Genomic DNA, 9,529 nt, shown 5'->3' with positions numbered 1-9,529 from the left:
AATGCCATGAAAGTAAAAGAAATTTCCATCTCCAAAGGAGTTCTATAAAATTAATATTTACTTTGCTCTGAATCAGAATGAAAACAAATGAGCTGGCATGACTGAAAAAAAAGAAAAGAAATCCTTCTATCACAATGCTTTTCTCTCTGTAATAGAAAGCAAATCACAGTTTGAAACTAAAAGTAGCTTTGTAAAACACCTCCTCTCCCTTAGCTTCCATTCCAGAAATGTTGAAATGGAATATTTTGACCTTCTCACAATACTTCTTACCAATTCTTTTCCCCAAAACAAAAGGTTGTGAAAATCAACATGCCTCAGAGAACAGTTTTGGTTTGACAAAATGGCATTTTCTGATGGAAAAAAAACATTCCATTGGAAAAATTTTTAACCAGCACTAGCAATAACTCTGGATTTCACACTCTGGGCTAAATTCACAACCCTTTGCCCTCTGAAATGAGCTGGAACACTTGAGAAGTAAGGAACTAATCAAGGGAAAGAAGCATCCTCCCAGTATGGTCTGGAGACTACAGGGGGGCCTACTGGAATGGATCGACACAGGCAGGCTGCTGTATGGGTTCCCATGGTGTCTTCTCCCACCAGTCCAATTACAGGATCAGAGGCAGATTCGTAAGAGTTAGATTTTTTTTCTTTCTTTTTTTTCTGAGGAAATAGCTTTATTTTGTTTTCTTTCTTGCTGTTCTTGGCATGGAAGTCATGTTTTATTGGTATGAAATACAAGTCTGTTTTGACACTTGCAGAGACAACACAGACAGAGAGAAACATCTTTCTAGCTATAAACTGAAATTTGTATGCCTTGTAAATAGTTTTTTATTGCTCATATAATATAAAATAGGAAAAAAAAATGCTGCAAACACAGATAAGTTATCTATGTCTCGCTGTGTACTTTCCTCTTTCTGTCAAAACAGGAATGTGGTTCACTGAGAGCATCTGATCCTTTCGTGTACTTCAGCATATGAAGCAATAAGCAAATTCCTGAAATCCAAGCATGGCTTTAGTAAATAGCTGTACAGTGTTGCCTCCCACCAGACTGGGGAGGAAGTTCCTTCTACCCCCACCTGCCAGCAGCAGAAGCAAGATAGTCTCACATCTCTTTGACCTGAAGTGGCTCAGAACCATTGGACTAATAAAAAGAGTCTGGAGGTTTGATCTGTGCTGTCGAAAAGCCATCACCCCTACTTTAAGTTACTTTTGATCTACCCTAAGGACTACAATGAACAGGGCTGAAGCCAGCAAATTTTTGTCTTGGAAGAGACACGGATCTCTTATCTGCATGTTGCTTCCATATCTAATACAGCATAAATGCAACTTTCATCTTATAAGGACTTGAGGCTAAAACAGGCAGGAAACAGTGTTTTTTTATCTCTCAAAACTTTTCTTCTCTCTCTTTTTTTTTTTTTTTTTTTCATCAGTAAATCTGTACCTCATTAGGATGAACTGAAAGCCTTTAAAGTCTTTTCTCACAAACACAGTGAAGACTTAGCACCCAAGAAATGGGAAACGTAGAAGCCTCAAGAAATCACATCCTGTACCCTGAAGCAACATGGTGCCAGGGTAGTTTCCAGATCTGTGTCACCTTCTGGCCACAGCAACTGTGTTGCATGCCCCCCATTCCTTGGAGAAGGGCCTGAGGCCTTGGACTCTAACTCAACTTATCCAGAGGAATGCTAGCAAGTCTGGGCTAAATAGCATGATGAAGTCCCAGCACCCCAGTCCATGGCACTGACACTGTAATTTATCAGTATGGGTATACTGGATCAGTCTGGGTGGTGCTCTGAGATATGCCACCTAAGCAGCATGTCTCTGGTGCTCCTGCTTCAAGACATACTTTAAAACTGTTGATGACATTGGCTGATGCAGAGCTATTACATGAGGACACTTTCTGTCGTGACATGTGGAGGGCTCCACATTCAGCTAACTGTTGTTATTTATGGTAATGTGAAGCAGAATTTTACCTAGGTAATGGAAAATATTGAATGGGTGACGTGAAACGCAGTGGAAGGCCAGATGGCTACAACTAAATACTTCAGGACTACAAGGCTGGTTCCAGGATGGGTAGTTGGCTGCAATGAAATTTAAATACACTGCTCTAGGTTATGGATGAATGCTTTAACTTGGATGCAGATGCACCATTTATTTGCAAGGATTAGCCACTAGAGACAAATGTTTAAGATTGTTGTTTTCAAACCTGTGACTCCAAAAATACTCATTTCATTGTGAAACTCAAAGGGAAGCTTGCAGAACTTTGCACTTTACCTGCACATCATGGATTTACTTTCTTTTTCTCCAGCAGGGCATAGGAGTATTGTCATGTCTACACAGAAAATTATAGTACAGTTTTGTCTCTTCTGCCACACAATGGACCTATCTTTGCCTTGAGCTCTTGATCTTAAAATGTTCTTGTTAAAGTTTACCCTGACGAAATCCTCTAGTAGATTCCTGAGGCTTTTCTGCCTCACTGCCAAATGTTAATTGATACCTGTTCCTGTATACATTTTACTACTCCCTCTCACAGCTGAAGAGATTAGCTTCAGTGTCTTTCCTGAAGTTTCTTTTCTGAAACTTTGACTTTTCCTCAGAAACTTTACTGGGATCCTTCATCCAAGACTATGTGAACTGTATGGCTCCCTTACTGCAAAATATTTAACTTCTATGGGCATGAATTGCTATATGGTTCCCGCAGGTCTGGAAATGAGCTCATCATGATCCCAGCATTTCTCAGCTTGCTTTTTTACAGAGAAGCTACACCCCTCTGAACTATGGGAAGCAATGCTTGGTGACTTATAAGCACCTGACTCATGCAAAAATTGTCTGTTGCTGAATAAGTGTTCATGCCCCCAGGTATTCAGAAGAAATATAATCACATCATCACTTTCTGTCCCCCTCCAATGGCATGTAAAGAAGAAGTAGAAAGAATTTGAAGCTGTACCAGCCTGAAAGCTGATGCAGACTGGACTGTCAAACCATTTACTGCCCTTCCATAGCTTAGTCTCTCCCTGTACATTTTGGGTTGCAGTCATAAACAAAAGCTCCCAATGTACAATAATGAGAATGCACACACATGTTATTTATCTATATTCCTATGCCTTTTATTGGCACAACTCCTAAGATCGTTGTTTGACAAGTTTAGAGTCTGAGCACTACGTTTAGAGTCTGAGCACTACATTTAAACATACTGCCTGCTCACACTTGTGGACCTGAGCCGACAATCTAAGATTCAAGCAATGCTAGTAAAAATTGTACTTCTCTGAATGTCAGTGATTCACTTCCAAAATACGAAACATGATAAACTGAAAGAGAAAAATAAATAAAACATCTTTCAAGTGGAAACCACATTTAGATATTCACTACATGGAAGTCAGACAGGGCTGTATCTAAGACACCCGTATAGGATTTAGTCCTTTTACTGAGGAGAAACCTGTATCAAATGGACATCTCCCAGCATTTCAGTGGAATGCTGCTCCTCTCTGGAGGCTTCAGTGCAACATCTTGGCCTCCAGCTGCAGCCTCAGCTCTAGGATTATTCCTCTGGCACTGAGGTACCAAGATGGACTGGTGCAGTGACTCAGTAGCAAGCAATGGTGATTCTCACTGGCATAACAGAGGAGATTCATTGATGTCATCACCAAGGATTTGTTTATGCTTAAAATCTGATAGAGGTGTAATTAAATTTATTTAAAGCCAATGTAGTTACATCACGATGAAACTTCGGTTTCATGGCATTCAGAATGGTTGAAACCTCAGTTACATCAGTTGGGTTTAATTGTGATTACAATATAAATGAGGGTGAGAACTGATTTAGCTATTACTGGTACTTGTATCTTGTGGTACATCAGGAGAAAATTACTCATTTTAGTGTGATTGCTTGCTTCCTTCTCCTCTCCCAGGAAATGTCAAACATTCTACACAGAGCATGTTTTCAATAGAAACAACAACAACAACAACAACAAAACTTCAACAATCTTTCTCTTTCATTAATATTGGAGATATTTGTTATCTATTTTTTTGGAGATTTTTTCATGTATGAAAATGCAAAAAAACGCCCAATATGTTTCTATTAAGAAAAGGTGATAGATGGAATAAGATGTGTATTTTTAAAGTCTTAGTGGAAAAGCAATAAAGATCTTTTGGTGACAGAAGGGATTTTATTTCAGTAGCATTGCAAACAACAGGAATAACTTGTGCTGAGCTCCTTATGTGCATGATCCTGTTATGCTTCTTTTGATTTGTTTTATGATTCCTTTGTTCTGTTTTATAAGAAAGTGTTCTGTATGTAGTGTTAAAATTGTATATTTGTAGAACAAATACTTCAGCCTTGTGAAGAAGTGTGATTGAGTTTATTCATGAGATAGTACTGGCAGTTGTGGTCTGTAAATACAGTATGACTGCTGTATGTATTTTGGAAGTGAATTGGTCAAAAATTAAAAGTGGGAAATCACACCATCACACCTGCTGAGGCCTGTTCTTGTAATTTGTCTGGCAAAGGGCATGCACATAATGCACAATTTCAGGACCCAGCAATCTGGACTGCAAAGCTTCTGTTGTAAAGCAGACAAGGATCTGGGACAGGGGGTTTGCTGAGCTGCTCACGGTGAATCCTTACTGTTGAACAATATGAGTCTTCTTCCACCTTCTCTCTTACATGTACAAGCATTTCCTTAAGTCTGCATAGATTTTTGCCAGTTCTTAAGACAGAGAGAAAAATAAGGACCCCAAGAGTAAAATCACAACACAATTTGAGTTTAAAAAATGTGTGGGCTGATACTCGTCATCAGAAGGGCTATCAACCTAAGGAGTAGCCAAACTTGTTTAAAACTTCGTGGGAAAGGTGACATGTAGGATGGACTCAACTTTCTGTCACATTGCAAATAATCGTATTTTGAGTCACAAAAGAGACAGGGTGCATGCACTCCTCTGTGACTCAAAGTTACATGTCTGAAAGTGAATTGTATTTGCTTATAATTCATGCATGATTGTGCTCTTTTTCGTCTGCCACATTTTTCTTCCTGGAAAGCACTTTTGATTTTCAGTGATCTGCAAGAAATTGCACTTTCCCCAGGCAATGCTGACATCACACCACTCCTCTATGAGATTGCTCTGGGCATGGTTCTGTGTGTTTTTCCTAAGTGCACTATAGAAGCCCAACCCTATACAATTCATGCAAACTGAATTGACTCACTGGATGTTCTGGGCATTCAGAGTATGTAAGAGGGGAACCAAACTGAAACCTTTCTCCTTTATTATCGGGATCTGAGTTGAGTCTATGGCCATTCGAAGAATATTTTTAGCACTGCATTTCTGCCTTCTCTCTGAAGTCTGCAGTGCGATGGATCTTATGCTTGATTCACTTGTTTCCTCCTCACTCTATTTTTCTGATCCTGGATTTTTTACCCTCTTGATATTTTAGTCTATTCTGCTTCTTCAATTTCTTTAAGTCCTTTTGTCTAGTTCCACAACCTTTAGTTGCCTTACCTCTCTGCACTGTATTTTGTTCCTTTTTTAAAACTTGAAACAGTTTTTCTCTCTTCTTTGTTTCCAGTCATCCTGTTGTGTGTTGATTTTTTTTTTTACCTTCTATCATGGTTCGACCTGGTTCTGTGACTAATGGGGTGGAGTGACCCACAGATCCATGCCCAGGAAACTGGCAGTGCAAGAAGGGAAAAGGTACGGAGATGGGCCTAACAACAAAACTGAAGCAACGAGCTAAGGGAGAACATACTAGTTTTCTAAGTATGATAGTGGAATGTGAGATAACACAATATAATACAATATAATTGGAATTGAAGCTAATAAATCAAATGAATGAGAGAGTGTTCAAAACTGAAGGCCTTACTCTAATGCTGAAGGCAAGACATGGTGTTATGATGTGAAATACCGATAACAAAAGCTGTAAAATCAGAACACTCTCTTCATGTATTTTCTTCATTTTGCTATTTGTACTGTGGTTGCCACGGCTCCCTTTCTTGTTGTGTTGAATACATTATATATAATCAGATACATTACCAGTTTGAAGAAGTTTTGCATCTAAATTCTGCCATTTACACACAGAATTTCCACTCTCCTCAAGACAAAGTAAATACCTAAACTGAACATGGCTTACCTAATGTCTCACTCAGGTGATAGTAACTATCATGAAGGAGATGGTGGCTTTGTGTCTCAGCTCTCAGCTGTAGCAGATCAAGTGGATCCCATGGCCAACTACTACATAGGAGAGGCTCATTAAGGAAAGTTACTCCCGTGGAGTGTGGATGCTCCGTTATTTACCAGGTCCATGTTGAGAGATAAACCTGTCTGAAACAATGTAGGTGGTTTTAATGTGCACTGTATGCACTGTAACTGTTGATCTGGCACATCAGCATACCTCTGCATCATAAGCACAATCACTTCATTCAGTGACACAAACTCAGGGTGCTGGGATTGGGGCAAGGTCAGGCCCATGGCCAGCATTGGGCAAGGGCCCAGTCTGTGACGTATTGAGTCAAGATAATACAGTCAAGACCTTTATTTCTGCAGGTGTTGGATGACTATGAGATGAAAACTTCGTAGATTGTCACAGTATTGTCAACCACACACTTTTTCATCAGAGAAAAAGAAATGGGAATTCTCAAATGTCTTCATGTGGACCAACCAAGCATAACATTAATATACCTCCTACAACAGCTAACAGGCCTCAGTATGCAAAGGAGAGATCTTGCTTTTGTCCCAGTGGCCTCACAGGCAACCTAACCAAGCTGACCTCATTAAAAGTAGACAGGATGGTGGTGGCTTTTGAATAGATAAGAACATTTTTCTATTACTGTACTGCCTCTTCTGCATTGCCCCTGCAGCTCAATGCTGTGCTTCCTGCAGATTTCCTGGAAGGTGGCCAATGTCATCCTGATCTTCTGCAGAGGTGGTTTGTCATCCTGTAGCTGGAACAAAATCTTTTGCCATCAGCTGAGGTTTCTCTCCTCAGAATAGATTGCATACTTCTGAAGTTTAGTAAGTTGTATTTTTCAAGAAAAGTCCCTTTTTGAAGCAGCTTCTCAGTCTAGTTGTCTTCCTCAGCCTTGTTTACTTCCTTGTTCTCTGCAGCTTCTGCAGCTGCTTTTTTGCAGCTATGGGTAAAGCTGGTGAGATGTCAGCTGCTGAAAAGCCCATGGTTGTGACTGACTGGGTGATGCTGGGTCAAAACTAATGTTGTCTAAAAGTGACTACACTTCCACCAGCATCCTCTGATAGCCCCTCAGGAGCCTTTAGGGATTCATCTCTTGATGCAGAGAGGTCTGCTGATGACAGTCTCATGTGTATGGGTGAGATACTGCTAGAAAAACCACCATGAGAAATACCACATTTTCTCAAATGAACCATCCATCTTCTCTTGGATAACACAGCTCTTCTGCAAAGTCTGCTTCTTCTCAGGTTGAAGTCTCAAACACATTAGTTTTGGGGGAATGACATTTCCATTTGTTCTTCATTGGGCTAATCAGTGGTTTCTGAATCTTATAATAACTTGAGTTTCCTGAGCATCTTCCCTACTGTAGATGAAGTATACGACCATGAAGTCAAAATCTGATTTAATTCTCCTTTTATTTTAAGAGCCTTAAGTTTCATCTTGCTTTACTTCCACTGATACCTTGACTCTTTGGAGCCATACTTCTGTTCAGTGCAATGACTACAAATACAGGAAAACAAGTTCTGTTGTCAAGCAGTAATTTCTGATAGCTGACAGTGACTTTTCAGTGGTGTACTCATGCATAGATTTCACTCCAATGTGTTTTTAATACAACTATGGAGACTCAGGCTATTTATTATGGGAGTCATATAAACAAGACATTCAAACAAAATCCTCCTATTTTTACAGCAGTCTAGACATGTAGCATATTGCAAAGCCATGTCTAAGGACAGTGTCATTAAATTTTTTATCCTTGTTGCCAGTTCAGAGGAGAACTGAGGATAAATGTGGCAGTCTGGCACCTAACATATTATCCCACAGTACCAAAAAGGAGTTCCAGTATCCACTGAAAAGCCCTTTGATTACTACATGATAAGAAAGGTTTATTTCATTTTTGCTCTGCTGGGATAACATTGGTTTTACTGTGTTTTGCTAAGTTTGCACACTTTCTGTGGGAATACTCTTCGTTCCAATGAAATGGGATGATAGGAAGCATTTTATTAGAGCTTACTGGAAAAATGTGCCATAAGTGCCAAGGATTCAGGACTGTTGTCCAGCTGGCTGCAGACAGACAATGTGTAAGTCACTAAAAGTTGCAGGACTTCTAGGCCATGTGGAAATTCCTGTACTATCTGGTTCCCGGCCTCCCCAGACTCACCTTCTGTGAAACATATGCAATCCCTCACACTCCAGTTCTATATAATATCTAGGAAATATGCAGTAATGGTTACCTTAAGGTCATCAGTATTTCGAGGAACCAGGGTGTATGCAGAGCTGAAAGCCCCCCGTGCTCCCCCTAAGATGAGGTGGTAGGACAGTGCTCCTGCATACTTTCAGGGTGTATATTGCCATCTACATGACTCTGCAGCTTGGCACAGCTAGGACAATTTTGTCCCCTCATCAGGTTTCACATGTGCATGCTCTCTTTTTGTATTTCTTATGACTGAGATTCATCTTGCAAAGCAATCTCAGCACTGAGCTTTACTAGCGAAGTCATTGACATCTGGAAGTAGAAATTGCCTCCCAGATATTTCTGAGATATGTCAGCTATTTCCAGATTACTAGTTTTCATCTGAGTTGAGACTTCCTTACTGCATTTTTAACCCATTGCTTTTTGTTTACTCATTAAGATATTGTAGTTATTAGAGTTTTTGCAGTGCTAACCTTCTAAATGAGGGGAAAAAATTAAATTCAAGAGACTGCAGAACAAAAGGGAGGAGTCCTGAGGAGATGTCTGGAAGAGGAGACTAGGTCTGATGTGTCCTTCCCTGGCATAGGAAACACTACAGGGAAGAGGAAGGCAGAATTTTTTTTTGTGGGAAGAGGCAAAGAAAGATGCAGCCACTAAATAATGAGTGAGCAGCAGGAGTGAGAAGCTTAACATTAACAGGAGCAGCATGCTGCATTTTAGTATGTTCCGCCATTAAACAAAGCATCAGTGGAAAGGCAAGCTGAGGTAGAGTGGGATATGGTTTCTCAAGCCACTGGAGAAAGTCACTGGTTGGCTTTGAGAGTTTCACCATCAATTTTCAACAAGGTTAAAATGTCACTCTTTGTGCTTTATTAATTGTTTTTATTATTTTGGGTTGTTTTTTTGTTTTTGTTTTGGTTTTTTGGTTTTTTTTGGTTTTTTTTGTTTTTGTTTTTGTTTTTGTTTTGTTTTTTAAATCCAGATAATGTCAAAATACAGATAGGCTGGTGTCAAAATAGAATCATATTATCATGGAATTACCCAGGTTGGAGAAGACCTTGAAGATCATCAAGTCCAACCGCAGCCTAACCATAGTACCTTAATTCTAAAAACCCTCTGCTAAATCATATCCCTGAGTACCACATCCAAATGGCTCTTAAACACAA

The sequence above is a fragment of the Coturnix japonica genome, chromosome 3 (assembly GCF_001577835.2).
Source record: "Coturnix japonica isolate 7356 chromosome 3, Coturnix japonica 2.1, whole genome shotgun sequence".
NCBI classification, from domain to species: Eukaryota; Metazoa; Chordata; class Aves; order Galliformes; family Phasianidae; genus Coturnix; species Coturnix japonica.
This window is presented reverse-complemented; position numbering follows the sequence as displayed.